Here is a 17,483-nt window from a genome sequence, read left to right on the forward strand (position 1 = left end):
AAAAATTAAAACCACAATGAGCCACCACTACAAACCACATGAATAGCTAAAACTGAAGACTAAACATACAAAGTGTTGTTAAGAATGTGGGACAGCTGGAACTCTTACACATTGCTAGTAGGAATGTAAAATGGTAAACCACTTTGGAAAAATCAGCAGTTCTTAAAAAGTTAAACATGCACCTAGGTAAACTAGCCATTCCATTCCTACGTATTTACCCAAAAGAAAAGAAAACATATGTCCACTCAAAGACAAATGTCCAAAGCAGCTTCATTTGTAATAGCCAAAAACTAGAAAGAACCTAAACGGATAATCAAATTGTGGTATATCCATACAATGAAATACTACTCCTCAATTTTAAAAATAAGTTATTGACATGCACATGAGTGAATCTCAAAATAATTATGCAGAATGAAAGAAACTAGACAAAAAAGAGTACATAACGTATGATTCCACTTACATAAACCAAAACCTTTAATGCAATCTATAGTGGCAACACATCAGTGATTGCCTGGGGATGAGGCTGAAAACAGATCAAGGAGGGGTAGGAGTAAGGGACTCTGAAGGGGCATTAAGAAACCATTAGGGGTTATGGATATGTAAATTACCTTGACTGTGGAAATGGCTTCACTGGTGTATATGTATATCAAAACATCAAATTAAACGCTTTAAATATATGCAGTTTATTATATGCCAATTATATCTCAATAAACCTATTAAAAAAACATGCAGTAGGTAATATTCTCACTTTACAGGTGAGGAAGCTAAGGCTCCAAGAGGCTACATGATTTGCCTAAGATCACAGCTATTACACAGCAGTATCCAGGGGTGGCAGGAATTCCACACGGTATATTTTTAAACTAATATGAAGTAACTAATACAGTTCCGATTCACAGAAGGTACTCAAAAGTTGTTTTGGAGTTTTAAAATTTAAAGGCATATAAAAAGCTTAAGATGTGAAAAAGTAATAGATTTTAACTTTCCCATAGGATATATAAATTTTTAAAGAAGATTTTTTAAACCAAAATATCTTAATTGATAGAATGTATGAGAGGTAGAGTTTCTGTTATTCATTCAAAAAGCATTTTACTGGAACCTATTATGCACTACATAATATGAACAACTTGCTAGGCACAAATGAGACAGATATTTAAGTTATACACAGATTATGAAAGAGCACCCTTTGATGACGTACTGGCAAGGGGCTCAGTTTGTCAGCAGGCTAAGGTACAGACAGTTGAATGGACAGGAACAGCTACCATAGGTCTCCAAGAAGAAACAATGGGCAAAGCACTTCCCAGAGATGAATTACTAGGTTTTATATCAGTTACTTTCTTGTTCTTTTTCACATATGAATATTTCATCTCCTCCTACAATAGATTATAAATTCCTGATGACTAATTCTTCGTTTACCATTTTAAATTCCACCTCATGTCCAGAAGAGTCCTGAATTTATATTCTTATTGAGTGAATGAATAAATGAATTAATGCATGTTAGTGTTAGTCTGAATAAGGTAATGAGAATGATAAGGATCCTTTTCAAAATCAACTTGACTTTATCCCATTTTCTTGAAAAAGTCTATTTTTTAAATCTTATTCCAATGTCTTTTCTTACTCATGAGTGTATTTTCCTGCACTATTTCCTTTTCCCTTGAAAGAGACAAGTAGAGAGGGCCTATATCCAAAGCATGATATTTGCTGTGACTATACCTTCTGTGGAGGACAGAATGTAGCAATATAACCAGGGAGTTGTATTCATCATTTTATCTGTGCATACCCATTTTATTCCTCACAGATGTCAGGTACTAATCCCTATGTGAAAGCCACCTGATAGGAATGCCATAATCTCCAGTATCTTCACTTTTCTCACTCATGATAGCCAAGTTTTACCTTATGCCCCTGAAATCAACAAGGCCCTGCCTGTGCACTTGATTGAGCTCCTAGTGTTAATATCTTCTGTGTTTATGTTATGCCTTTAAATCATCCAAGTAATTTTATCTTTAAGTATATTCTCATTCCTTTAAAAGCACATCTTCCTTCCAGGCCTCCATGGGAAGAAAAAATATCCTCAGTTTTCAGTGGGAATCTAACCAATGAGATGCAAGGGATTTGAGCATTGACAAGAGATAATTAGCAAGATATTTTCCCTCTGCCTTTTCAAAAATTCAGTGCTGTGATGAATAACAGGAACAGGAAAAAGCAATGAGTAATTTTGACTCCTTGCTTTTCCTCATGCTCCCCACCACATATAATCCAGTCTTACTGATGGCACACTGGCAAAGTCTCTTCTTTCTGTTCCTAACATTCTGTTCTCAAAATACCCACTCTTGTTTAAATCTCTTACCTCCTGCTTGAAGTATCTTACAAGGTGTTTCTCTAGTTAAAATCTTTTTCTTTTCCTCTAATCTACTCTACAAACTGCTGGCTGAACTAGTTTTTCAAAAAAAAATTTCAAAAGCAAAGCTCTTGCCATACCGCTCAGCTATTTGGTTTGATGGCCCCCTAAGATCTACCAAATACCTTAGCTTAGCCTTATGGACCACAATGATATGATCACACTAAGTTTTCTAGCTTATAGATACCCTATACCTCAGTCAAAATGGACTTCTCATTGTTCTCTATCCCGTACTTCCCTGTTTCCTTCCATCTGTCCCATACCCATGCTTGTGCTAGTCCTCTCACTACCAGGATGCACCTCTCTCTGCATCTCCTATTCCACTGATTAAATTCTATTCAGCTTTCAAAGAATATCAAAAAGTCTGCTTCCTAAATTAAGGTCCTTCTTAAGGGATGTATCTTTAATTCTTACAAGCTCCGTAGATACAATTTTTTATTTTACTAAGGCATTTAACATATTCTGCATAGGGAATTTCATATCTCCTCTGCTTATCTCCTCTGCAATTATCAATTCAACTTAATTAACATTTATTAATCCCTCCTTTGAGCCACACACTGAGTTAGACACAGGGACACAAAAAGGAATAAGAGGGTTTAATAATTATGTCTAGATTCTAAGATTCTTGATGGCAGGAACTCTGTACATTTGTATTTGTTTCCAAAGCAGCATCTAATGTTCTGTTTTTTGGGGGGTGTTTTTTTTTTTTTTTTGTGGTACGCAGGCCTCCCACCACCGCGGTCTCTCCCGTTGCGGAGCACAGGCTCCGGACGCGCAGGCCCAGTGGCCATGGCTCACGGGCCCAGCCGCTCCGCGGCACGCGGGATCCTCCCTGACCGGGGCATGAACCCGGGTCCCCCGCATCGGCAGGCGGACTCCCAACCACTGCGCCACCAGGGAAGCCCTAATGTTCTGTTTTGAACACAGCACCCAGTATATATTTGTGGAGTTGAATTAATTTCCAACAGATGCTAAGCCCTCTCCTTGGAAGAAAATATTTGCTACCAAAAAAGGATTTACCATAACGGCAAAACAGATACACGCATCTTTAAATAGTTTTCAAAGGGCAACTTGGAGGTCAGATTGACCACTGATTACACCATCCATTGTGAAGACCTTAATGGCTCAGATCACTCCTCACTAAGATACTAACTTCCAAGTAGGCCAGGCTGCTTCAAATGAGAGATTCCCAGATGGTCAGAGCTTCCAAAATTGTCATTTGGTCCAGAAAAGATGGTTATTGCTTCACATCACAAAAATCTGTTTCTTGTACCCTCTTGGGAATTTAAATAGGACTCTTTTAAGTTGATATCAAGATTTAAATATGTATCCATTCAATATACCTGGGAGATACACAATTCCTGTTTGAACTAACCACATCTATACAGCCATAAAAATGTATGCTTTCAAGGCTACATAGCATCGCTGGAAGCCTAACTACAATGACACCTTTCCACACTATGAACCTTGCATTTACTCTCTACATTCTTACATCTCCTCCCATCCTGGGAAACAGAATGGAAAAACACAGTAAGGCTTTTTTAAAAGATGACACCAGGAATAAAAGGAAATGAAATGGTTGATAGTGTCATGTAAAAACCAATATTAAAACAAAAAACTTCTTGACAATGATAGTTGTCAAGGAAAAATTCAAGCAGTAAAAATGAAGTAAATGGAAAGAGGTCACTGCGGAATGACCAAACCAAGCCCCAGTGCCTGGCACCTGCCAGGATAAGAGCCCCTTGGGTTGGCCTGACTCCTCCCACAGGCTCTCTCTAAGTAAGAGTGACACACATCTCCTCGAGCAAAAAACTCAGCAGGGCATGCAACAATCACTCTGCTCATTACTGAAAGTCAATTTAGCAGCACAACGATCTAAATTAAAGGTCAATCTCAGAGAAGGAAAGAAAGAAGTACACTCTCTTTGTGTAGGAGAAACAGAAACCCCAAAATCTAGAATATGAAATCTGTATTTCTGGAGAGAACTGTTAGCATAAAATGGTTGCAATATTCCAACAGGATGACAAAAAGATGGGACGGCCTTTTTCATGCCATTCAGTCTCAGGGTAAGATGTAAGAGTTCTCAGAATAAGATGTAAACAGATTTGAGGGGCTCTAAGACAGCTGAACTTAGGGAAATTTTATCAGTTAAGTATATAATCAAGAATATTCTAGATGAAGTGAAACTGTGCTGGTGTTCTAGAGTGGGAAGAGATGTGATCTGAAATCAAACAGACTGTGTTTGAATTCCAGCTCTGCCTTCTTCTTCCTTGCATTCCTTCCTTCTTTCCTTTATCTTTTGTTTTTGTTGTTGTTCATTTGTTTATTTATTCAACAAATATCTACTAGGAACTTAGTATGTGTCATGCACTGTGCTAGAAACTGGGTATACAGGTTTGAACAAAATAGTCTTGGTCTCTACCCTGACAGGGCTTTTAGTTTAGTGAAGAAAATAGACATTACATAAACATACAAATACAGGATAACTACTAATTTTAAGTGCTATGAAGGTAAAAAATAAATCAGAATTTATAGAAAACAACCAGGGATTTGGGGGATTTGTTAAAAGGATTAAAAATAACAAGGTAAAAGTGCCTTGCCCAATGCCTAGAACATACAGGTGTTCAACACAAGCAACAGCTGTTTTTAACTTCTCTCTGCCAAATATAGACACTTGATTCCCTCACCTTGTCTCTTGACAGAGAAACTGGGAAGTATTAAAGCACCGGTAGGTGCTGTTGGGGGAGAGTAGCAGTCTATTCGCTCCAGACACTGCAAACTGATGCATAGTTTGTTGTTCTATCAGTGTTCTATATACTCATAACCTTGACCAATCCACAACTTTCTTTCAGGCATATCTGGGTTTCATCTCCTGCTTAGTATCCCTGAGATAATTTATAAATTTTCCCCTTTTGGTTGCATAGGATATTTAACCCCCTTTAACGCTAAATCAAACTATTCTCAAGAAACAACCCACATCAAGAACTGAGACGAATTCACTCAATGTGGAAGACTTGCCAGAAGAACACAACTAAGGACCTCCCTTAAGGTTGTGAGTATACGATTTCATAGAATATCTCAATGCAGGAAGTCTTTCTGAAAACTTAAAAGTTCTCCTTTTAGACCATGATTATTCCTCTATCTTGTTTTTAGTGAGCAAACACTCAACAAGCCTTAAAATTTGACAAATCCTAATTCACGTTTAGTAAACTGCTGGGTCAATAAAGATTATAATTTCTTTCCAATTATCTTATCTTCATCACCTCACAAGAGTAAAACTAATTCCAAATTTCCTCAGTTTCTTTGATTGCATAAAATGGATGAGAGTGCTCTTAGTTCATATAAGAAACCCAATGAGGACTCTTTAGTCCTTAATCAAAAAGGTGACCCTGCATACAACTTAAGGAACACAAGTTAGGTATTACTCTACAGCTTGGCAAGCAGCATACATACTAATTGAAAACAAACTATCTCTAAATGAAAGAAAGGACAGAAAGGATGGAGGGAAAGGAAGAAAGGGAAGTAGAGGGAGAAAGGAAAGGAAGGAAGACGCATCACACTAAAAAATCACTTTATAGAAATGTGATTTCAAAGAGTTTTCCAACCTCCAAAACTAAAAACATCATATACCATAATTGAAACCTAATTCATGTGATTCCTCGTTCTAGAAGATATAAGGATGCTACTTGGTCATGGTTACAATGAGACCTTTCTAAAGGTATCCCATGTAAAATATAGAGTGTGATACATAGATGATTATTTTCATATATTTCTATATTAATTGTTACCCAGATAAAGCAAAATTATTCTCACTAGTTTTTTACCTGCGAGGTACCCATTTCCTAAAATTCCTACAGTTGTCCTTAGAATGCATTGAATTGAAATCAATAAAATTGAAACAGATTAGGGGAAAAAAAAACCTGTAGAACTCCTTTTAAATTACTATTGTCAGACGCAAACAAGTATTTCCACATCTTAAAACACTGTCCTCAAATCCATTTTGTGATTTTACAAAGATCTCCTATTTCAGTCATTTCCTATTTCACTAATTTCTTTCCATTTTGTCTCCTCTTCTCAATTACTGCAGTGAAATTGGAGGGACAGGTATTTCTTCCATTTGTTCAACCATATCTTCTCCTCAGAAAGCTCCAGGCGCTCAAAGTTTACTGACACTCAGCTCTCTTGTTTACACCCACATTTTTCATGCTTTACTTTCTCAGCCATCCACCAGATATTGCCTTGCAGCTATCTATTCTGTGACTGCAAGTCCAGGGAAAAATTCTCTGTAACTAGTCACAAAATCAACAGTGGATTCCACCTACTGCCACTACCAGGGACAAAGCCCAAAATGTTTCCATCCCTTAAAGCTGTCAACCATTCAGTGAGTGTGCACTTGATGCTGTATCAGATATCAAATTATGTGCAACCAATCTCACCTTAAAACAACCCATTCTAATTGATGATGCCATATATATGTAATAACTGGAAGAAAAATAATATTCACAAGAGGAATAACACCAGTATTTCTTTTGTACTATGTTCAGTGAAACTCAGAACACTAGTGGTAATAATTAAAAACCAAGTCATAGGCTTGTTACCAGCTGCCACAGCTTGAAGAAAAAAAATAATCTATATTCTGCCTAATGTAGGCAGTTATAGGGGTGCAGACCTGGATTCCATCGATGCTATTGCTTAATTATCTACTATACGTGGGTCAAAAAGGTAAAAATAATAATTAACTGTCAAACATACCTTTTTGTTGTATTTGTATTTTCGAAAGGTATAAAAGAGCCCAAAGGTGAAATAAAAATAGAAAATCTGCTTTTATTAATGAATTCATTCACTTAAGTTTATATGAAACTGTGTGAGCTGAAAAGAAAGAGCTAACTCCAGTACAGCTTGTATCCAAAGAAAACTCCACCCACATAAACTGTCTAGTAACAAATCAATTTTTAAACCCTTAGGTTAGGGACCATCTTTTTTTCTCTTGCAAGCACTTGCTAAGCAAATAATAATAAAAACAGGAATTACATCATGTGGACAAACTTTTTGACTGATTAAACATTAAAAATAAGTCTTTTTTGCCAGTCATCGATGGAAGATAATGCTTAGGAAATTAATCTTTTTACACAATAATTGCCTTGCATCTTTGAAAAACTCCAGTAAGAAATACGAAGAGAGAGAGAGAGAGAGAGAGAGTAGGGCAAAAGGGAAGGAGAGATGAAGAGAGGGAGAAAGAAGAGAATGCAGAAAATATTTTTATCTTCACTGGAAATACTTAACTCACATTTTAATGTTAGGAGATGGCAAAAATTTGGTGAAATGCTAAGCATTTATACCCATACCCCAAGATAACATAAAATATGTACTTCAGATAAAACTATGTGCTGAAAGTGATGTGTAGAGACAAGCATACAACAAAATGCACTAGATTTTGATTATTCAAACAATCTTTATAAACTGAAGAGTTACTAAAAATATTTCTATCTAAATGCTTGAGAAAGTCAATGACTTTATTTTTTCCTGAATTATAAACAGACTATCTTTCACATCTTATAGATTATTAGATTATAAAATAATAGCTAGCTGTGCATACTTAGTACATTTATGGACACTCCCTCATTTCCCTGTATTTGAGACCACCACTCAGTTCAAATTATGGCTTTATTTCCCCTTCTCTATATGCATTTAATTCCTTTAAATATTAATAAAATCTATGTAAGAATACTGGAAAATGATTAACCCTATCTTCTTGGTTAAAAACAAGTTCAGAGAGCAGCTTTTGGGGGGAATATTCAAATTTATTAGCCGTTCTTAGCAAACTGCCCTCAAGCCCCACGTTGTTTCCAATCTCAAGTTAGGAAGAATTTTTCTCCAACAGGCCCTGAATCCCTTTAATGTTGACTCTTGTGCTGCTCTACTCCACCTTCAAATGTAGCCAGTAACTTCAGCTTTACTATACAAATATGAAAGAACCATAACAGCATCTAAAAAAGAGCTGTTGGCACTATATTAGTTTAGAAAAAACCTTAAACTGAATACTAATGCAAAATTTAAGGATAGTTTGCCTAGTTGCCAAAAGAGTTACAATAAGTATTTTGCCATAATGTATAAGTTATCTTGAAGGCATCTGAGACTATTACTGTGTAAGATACAGAAAAAGTCCCCAAAGTGTCATTGTTCTCATGAGGTTTTTCGATATAAATAAATCATCAACATACTATCTTCACTGAAACACTGTCCTCTGATTAGAGGATTGCCTTAATATGTGCAGAAACATTATAAAGAGACCATTCTGCTTCTTTAGTAAGTCAACTTCCTTGACTGGCATCCAATATGGATCCACCTCACACCAAATTCCACTTTACAGGGAATATCGTGACTGTAAGGTTCCGGTTAAACATTCGAACAGAATCAATACAGTTTTACTTCCCTTTTCCCTTATTACCACAACCAAGTTTTTAGAGTTGAAAAGGAAACCAAGATCAAATTTAGATACGTTGTTTGAAATTAGCAAAGATGAAACACTTCAGTGCCAGACAAAAGCCCTGATTTTAAGAGTAGGTTTTTGCCTTCCCTGAAATGCCTAGCTCAGGCAGTGTATTTTTATGCCTGCAGATATTGGCATGTTTCACATTTAAGATTATGACACACCAACTTATTTCGAAATTTTTAAAATCCTCCACTGCGCATGTTTCAAGTGCTTCATGACTATCACTGATAATTGAGCAATTAACTTGAAATTACCAAATGTGCTGTGATGGCACAATATGTAGTAAGCAACATGAAAAAATAAAGAGCAGAGGAACTTAGTACAGTGAAAAAAATTAATAAAGGGTAAAATAGGCCATAATAATAATAGTACTGAGGAAGTTTTAATGGTCCCAGGTCTTAGTAGTTTAATCGTGCCAGTAAAATGGTTTAATGAAATAAGTCCAGAGTATTACAAATTTTTAGAGCAGTTTATTCTGGTGCTACAAAAAGGAAGCTTCTTTCTAACTGGTCTTGTGTAATACACAGGGATTAGTTCAAAAAGTAAGTGTGGGAGTTTCATTAGACAAAAAAGGACAAAACAATTAGGTTAAAAATCCTGACAGGCAGATTCTTAAGAAACACAAACTTGCAAAAAAAAATAGATGTAAAGTCTTCCTTTAAGACAGGCAAAGCAAAAACTCTAGGGCTAAAGCTGACTCAAGAAGTCATCAAGCTATTGTGAACATATATGCAAATCAAAAATTAAGATATATGGCTTGACATCAAGAGGGAAGGATGAAATTCAGCTATACTAAGAAAATCAGAATGCCTCTTCACTGCTCATCTCATCAAGGTCTCTAATACTGGGCTTTTCTGGCTAAAACCATAGTATGACTGTGAAGAGTAGCTCTTTAGTACTTAAATATAGCCAGTGAAGCAAATTCCATAAACCTAAATCCTACCTTATTTCAGTGACAGGCCATCTTAAAGGTTTGCAAGAAAAACCAACAATTTAGAAAGTCAGAGAGTAAAAAGAGATTCAAAGTACAGCAAGTAAAAGGACACTATTAAAAAACATTTTTTTTCTCAAAATTCCATCAATATTGCTCCAAAACACCACTAGGAGATTAAAAATAGGCCAGGCTGTCCTTTCAGGTATAAATTAGAAACAGAAAGTGGAGAAAGCAAAAAGAACAAGTATCTAAGGGCACTAGTATTAAAATTTAAAAGCTTAAAATGTAACGGATATACACATTCAGATTAGCAAACTGCTTTCAATTAAAGTAGATTTCTGGCCACAGTTCACAAATGTATAGTAGCTGTGTGTATTAACGTAGATACTTCAAATGTCAGAATATCTCTAATTAACATGAGCACACAACTGTAAAACTAAGAAGACACAATTTTAAATTCCTTACATTCCCAGCATTAATGCTTTCATGGGGCAGCTCCCGTTGTCATGGAAAATGGCATTCAAGCCCTATTTGTGGATTTTCACAGCTCATCTTTTTTATTTACCTGCTCTATGTCAAGATTAGCCTGGAATAATATTTTTTAAAGATAATGCACTTAGACCTACTTGTCCTTAAAATCACAGATGTTCTCACTGAGGGAGCTTTGGTCTGGGCTACGCTCAGTTTGAAACAAATTTCTCTCCATTTTAAAATACCACAAAGAGATGATTTCATGATTCTTTTTGTTTGTTTCCTAAAAATCTATGCAATTCAAAATATTTCAGCTGAAGCATGACATGTGGAGTTTGGAAATAGGGGGATAGGAGAATGTCAGGGAGGAGCAAATGATCGAGGAACATGAGGAAATAAAGTGGTAGAAGGTTCTCCAAAATCTCCTGCCTGACTTACTCTACCTAAACTTTTCAAAAATATTTGTACAGCAACCAAGTAGAGACTGAGATAGTGATCAAACAACAAAAGAAAGAGAGCTAAAATATTCTCTGAGAGAAGACAGATTGGCGTTATGGAAAGAGCATGGAATTTATACTATGAATCCCTTGGTTTGAGTCCTGCCACTCTGCAAAAATAAGGATAATTCCTACTCATCTCACAGAGTTTTATGAAATTTAGCCAGTTTAATGTCTGCAAAAGCAAGTGTTATGCTGAATTAAGATATTGTTGTCATTATTAACTCAAGCATGGAGCTAAGCAATAATCATTTTTGTACCATAAAATACTTCCAGACTTTTTCAGAGAAAAAACTGCTATTAGAGACCATGAACAGAGACAGAATTTTATAAAAAGGAATTCATTATCAAATTTCTAAAAAGGTTTGGGAACCTGAAAAAGCAGGCTATCTAATTCTCTGTTTTGTTGTTGTTATTGTCATTGTTTTTAACCAATCATTTACTGCCCTGGTAAAACTGAAAGGACAGAATTAATTAATTACATTTTAATTAGAGATAAAAAATTAAATGTGGGATATTAACATGCAAAACAAGGTCTTCTTATACAATGCCTACTTTGGGAAAAGAAAAAAGGTAGTTTTATTTTTTAAAAAGAAAAAAAAAGTTAGAATAAGATGCTTTCAGCTTCTGAAAAGATAACCATTTTCCTTCACAGTGTTTTCCTACTCTGACCTAGGTAGTAGATGTAAGTAGGTAAGATTCCAATCGGTTCTCACACACCTTTGGTGTGGCCTATTCATTATGGATGTGCAAAACAATATCCCACCTCCTTATCTCACAGACCTGCTTCTGCATACCTTACTAAGAAACCTTCCCGTGGCCATGAGGTATAACTTTCTGCCTTAGATCATGTAGCAAATAAGCAGGTCCAAAACATGGAAATTAAAGTTCCTAAAAGAAGCCATTGTCAATGATCTCATTTGCCTGTTTTTAGGCTAGACTAGATGAATATTTCTACTGTTTTAGCTGCCTCATCATTCAGGTGAAGTGGCAGACAGTTTCTGCAATAATTAAAAGAAGTGAGAATGCAAGCATTCTGGATGCCATGTTAATTTTATTTGACTTATCTTAGTCATAGTATCCTGCTACATTTCTTTAATAAGAAGGTTCCATAGTCAGGAGATGGCCGGAACAAAACTTGAGACCACTGACCAAAGGAACAACAAACTCCACACCCTAAACTATCATATGGAAATTCTCAAGTCTGGAAAACAATTACTTTAGGCCTGTGTGATTACTATGACTTCTACCTAAGTGATTAGACAAAATCTCACTAGAGCTTTTTGGGTTTTTTTTAAGTTGAACTCCAGAAATAACCATATGAAAACTACACCCACAGTGCCCCTTCTATTTTTTAGCCTCTCTCTTTGTCAGGTCACAAGAAAAAAAATTCAGCTAATTGGATCAGCTCTGTTCAAAGCTAGTCTATGTATATCTGGTTGGGGTATTGCTGGATGGCTGGTGGGCAGGGGGCGGTAGAGAAGAGAAAAATTCAGGAAACAGAGCCTTTAGGTGATGAGAAATGTAGACTATATTTTGATTAAGGCCATCTTGGTTGAAATGCTGGTAATTGTCTTGTATTTGTAGTTTAAAAACATTAATCATCCTAAAAACTTACTATAGGGAATGACTGAATGATACGCGAGAAGAGAGAAAGGAAGTAAAAGAAAGGATAAAGCAACAAAGACAAGATTTGGACAGTTCAAAATTATTTCCCTTCACACAGATTTCTAATAGGATAAGCTCAGCTCCTTGGAACCATCCTTTTTCTCGAGAGCCCTTCAAAGATACTTTACATTTCTTTCTCCATCTTCTTTGCCTCCTAATCCTCACTGTGATACCTTGCACAAATTAAAAGCTTATATTTAATCCAAATGAACCATGGAGTTTAATATTTTGTGTTTTACATAAGAATTCAGTCTTCAAATAATACAATATGAATTGATAGTCTCATAAAAATAACATCTTATTCATTCTTAAAACATTAAAAAATATACAAAATGTGTTCAGCTATATTAAATATTCACATCTATTTTTTTAAGATGGTTCAAAATACCTGCCCCAATCAATGCTACTACTAAAAGAAAGGTAAAGCTGGTTTTAAATAAATTTTCACTGCTCTCTGTTTAAATACTGAATCACTTAAACTCTAACTTATAATGTTACTTTTTTTTCAAATACTTTCCTAGAGGTTTATTCCCTAAAATTCCTTTATAGTAGTACAATAACAGAGGAAAAGTTTCTTCTGTCTTTGTGGTTCTCGAATGTAAAGATCACCTTAGATATCAATGGTTTGGTACAATGTACACACATAAATATATCTTAAACTCAAGTTACTTAAATATGGTCTTATATACACACAAACATTTTTAATACCTGCCACATACTCTAAACTACTTTTATATTAATAAATACATAACAATTTAAAGTATTTTCATTGATCATTAAAGTTCATTCAATATTTTTTCTTGAAATTGACCTTCTTTCCTGAGAAAAATTATCTTTGTTCTCCAAAATACCATTTAAAATATAATAGCTTTTTGAGGATGGTGAAGAAGACAGGAATACCCCAATTTTGATATACATTATACATTCACTAAATGAGTCTTTGGTTCCTTAATACATAATCTCCTCAAGTACTGACAGCTCTTTGAATTCTGTATCATCTCACATCTTTTCAATGAGCACAGGCACATAGAACTTTTCAAGTCCAGACAACCAGAAAACTATAAGAAGTGATCAAGGTAAATGATTCATGTGCAGACAGACTAGCCCCTTTAAGGTAATCCATTCCTACAATTGAGCCCCATCTTCAAAAAGTAAGATATTTATTGTTTCAGCCTCTTGTAATTGGCCCTGCCATTGTGTTATTTCACTGGAAATCACAACAGAGGCTTTTTTCACCCTCGGATATTTTTCTATACTCCTTTTAAGAAAACACTTACAAAAAACTAATAACACTTTAAAAATACTGTAACTGTTCTCATCACACAATGAGAAGAGTAGTAAGAGTAATAAATAAGCCAATACTTACAAATACGCACAAAAAGATCAGCTCCAGCACCCAGAAATCACTGGTAAATTGCCTTTGAATTCATGAAAGTGACCTGAAAGTTTAGACAAAAAAAGGAAATGAAACAGGATTAGTAAATTGCATTTACTTGCTTTATTAAAGAATACATTCTGGCTACAAATTATACTATTTTTTAACTCGGTCAGTTGTCTACTCTAACAACTTTTTCCAAGATGATAATACCAAAAGAAACAATTCATTCATTGTTCTTCATCAAAGAATACAACATCTCCATCCATTATGGCTTTTAAAATACCGTCAGTAATAAAGTGGTGTTTAAAAATATGAATAAGTAAAAACAAAAGCAAGAAAAAATTTTAAGGGAATAAAGGCTTACAAGTTACATTTGAAAAACTGTTTATGTCTGCAAGTTAAAATGAATTAGCTTCACAGAAAATATCTCAGATATGTCCAACAGGAATACCTTGAAGGTAGACTAAATATGAAAAGATGCAGTTTTAGTTCTGCCCAAGATGTGGAATCCATTTAGATGCTTAGGCTATATACAATGCATTCTGTATGAGCCACAATTCAATTCAAAATTCTTTTCCTTGCACACACTTTAGTTCTGGCTGAAGAGGTAACAGATGCAACTCAAACATACAGAGCTAGCCTTGTAAAAAGTTTTAACTAGCACAATGACTCACTTTATGCCTCTAAATATCTATGGTTTCCTCTCTCCAGAACCCCCATGCATTAGAAAGTAGTTCGGTAGTTTATTTTTATTGTTTGGTCTAAATACAGCACATTTTTGGTTCCATGAAAACAAAGAGACTTTGTTGCAAAAGCCGTACTCTTTCCAAAAAGTTAGGATGGCTATGAGTAGTGTTCAAGTGAAAATAATAATGGAGCTTGGGTTCCTAATTTAGGTCAGAAACTTTCCTAGACTCTGGGGATTGGTTTGAGTCAATCCACATATTTTAAATACAGCCAGTAAACATCTAGGTTAGTTAACTAACCTAGTTAGTTAGCTAACTAGATTTAAATAAAATTCATTAAAAAAATAGATCTTGTTCAACATCATTTATAGGAACTACTACTCCCAATATTGCATTTATAGCACAAATGGCCATAATAGATTAGGTATTGGCCTCTGAAATTAAGTTGAGATATGAAATAAATATACAACTCAGCCCTTCCCCAGCTCCTATAACATGCTTTTGCCTAAGTGACCCATATAATTTATTCTATTTTCTAGTCAGGATTGATAGATAATAAAGTCCTGGGCATTTGGACAGCTTTAAGTATCCATATGCTTCCTCACCAGACCTCTTTCTCTCTGTAGGAAATGGTGCCTCAGGCTTCCCCAATCCAATTTCACCAGTTTCTAGCAACTCTGAAATGGCTACTTCTATGGATGCGAGAAGTACAAAAGAGTCCGCCCTGAGGAAGGTAGCTCTGTCATTTATTTTTGGTATTATACCCTTTACCTCCTCATGACTTTCTGATGTTTTGGGATTCAGTAGAGCAATTTTACCTGGGACACCACACAACCCAATGTGGACACACTCTGTGTACTAATCAAAGCCAGAAAAGAATTCTTGTTCTGATATAAGCTATTCTCACATTTTATCTGACCCTGAATTAAAAATTATAACTGAAGTTATCCATAAAGTAAATCTCTAGCAAAATGCTGTATATCCAAAAGCCTAAAGTCTGGAAGAATCTAAAAGTGTTCTTAAGTGCTCACATACTTTTAAAAGGATCTCACCTTGTCTTTCTAGCAACTATTCTTTTAAAAGCATGAATTGGAATTATGCAATATATATTATACATCCCATTTCTTCACTTGCATTTAAACAATGGAGGACAAAATAAAAGGCATCCAGATAATATTGTGACTGATGTATGTCTCATCTTTTTCAGTTAAGATCTCTAACTCTGGAGATATTTTAAATTTAGAATAAGTCAGATTCCAGAGATTTAGGGAAAATAGTATTTTAACATTCGTCAATATGAAGTCAATAAATCTCATTTGTCATATAAGTCCAGTCTTGCTGCACATTTTATTTTATTTTATTTGCGGTACGCGGGCCTCTCACTGTTGTGGCCTCTCCCGTTGAGGAGCACAGGCTCCGGACACGCAAGCCCAGCGGCCATGGCTCACAGGCCCAGCCGCTCCGCGGCATGTGGGATCTTCCCGGACCGGGGCATGAACCGTGTCCCCTGAATCAGCAGGCGGACTCTCAACCACTGCGCTGCCAGGGAAGCCCCTTGCTGCATATTTTAAAAGCAACTCTGAATCTCATTATCAACTGATTTATACTATTGGTGAATTTTGCAGCGAACAAGTTTAAAAGTATAAGCTTCTAAAATCACAGTTCACTATTATAAAAAAACAAATAAAACCACACTAAGTGAAGTCAGACAGAGAAAGACAAATATCATATGATATCACTCATATGTGGAATCCAATTTAAAAAAATAAAGATACAAATGAACTTATTTACAAAACAGAAACGGACTTACAGATATCGAGAACAAACTTGGGGCTACCAAAGGGGAAAGGTGGGGGGAGGGATAAATCAGGAGCTTGGGATGAACACACACACACTACTATGTATAAGACAGATAACCAACAAGGACCTACTGTATAGCACAGGGAACTCTACTCAATATTCTGTGATAACCTATATGAGAAAAGAATCTAAAAAAGAATGAATATATGTATATCTATAACTGAATCACTTTGCTGTACACCTGAAACTAACACAACATTGTAAATTAACTATACTCCAATAAAATTAAAATTAAAAAAAAAAGACTTTAATGCATACTTCCTCCTGTAGAGAATTTAGGAATAAACAAGCAACATTTTATGATGGGCAAAAATTAAGAATCACCTCACAAGAATTAACACACAACTTGAAGTAAGCTACTTCTTCAAGAACAAGAAAAGTTTAAGCTGAAGAAAACATTTCCAAAATAAAATTGGCAACTTTGGTCCTGAGGGCAGCACAAAAGTAAGAAGATAGAGATAGAAATACCATCTGATCTGGAAAATCACAATATGTTTAGTAAAATGAATCTTCAGAAGACCCAATCACCATGGATTGTTCCACTCCTCTACTAGTTCATTCATTCATTCAGCAAATATTGATCATGGGTTAAAGATTTCACTGGACAATATGGTCACAAATTTTTTAAATAAATAAAATCATTACGTTGTACACCTAAAACTAATACAATGCTATATGTCAATTACATCTCAATTGATAAATAAATAAATATTTTTAAATCATGGCCTTTGTCCTAAAAGTCTTTTCAAACAATCAGTAATCCAACCGTGGGGACCTCCCTGGTGGTTCAGTAGTAGAGGATCCACCTTACACTGAAGGGTACACACGTTCAATCCCTGGTGAGGGAACTAAGATCCCACATGCCTCAACAAAGATCCCGCGTGCCGCAACTAAGATCCGTTGCAGCCAAAAATAAATAAATAAATAAATATTAATAAATAAATAATAAATCTTTAAAAAATAATAATAATAATCCAACCTGGACAACAAACTATTACGTCTGACCATGGTGCTGACATCCTCCATATTATTTGGTTATCAAATCTTTTGCATATTCTTAATTTACTAAATAAAAAGTGCATTGTAGCTAGTGGGAAGCAG

General features: G+C 35.3%; 1 protein-coding gene across 4 annotated transcripts in view; it reads right to left on the bottom strand.

Moving 5' to 3' along the window:
- The window catches only part of SOX6 (SRY-box transcription factor 6), a 636,653-nt gene that overhangs the window by 522,334 nt on the left and 96,836 nt on the right, over positions 1 to 17,483 (bottom strand). For all 4 annotated transcript variants that reach the window (XM_060103234.1, XM_060103233.1, XM_060103231.1 and 1 more), the window contains exon 2: positions 13,825 to 13,897. The gene's annotated coding sequence lies outside the window, so the exon portion shown is untranslated. The remainder of the gene's footprint in view (positions 1 to 13,824; positions 13,898 to 17,483) is intronic.

Source organism: Mesoplodon densirostris, chromosome 7 (genome assembly GCF_025265405.1).
Source record: "Mesoplodon densirostris isolate mMesDen1 chromosome 7, mMesDen1 primary haplotype, whole genome shotgun sequence".
Taxonomy (NCBI): domain Eukaryota; kingdom Metazoa; phylum Chordata; class Mammalia; order Artiodactyla; family Ziphiidae; genus Mesoplodon; species Mesoplodon densirostris.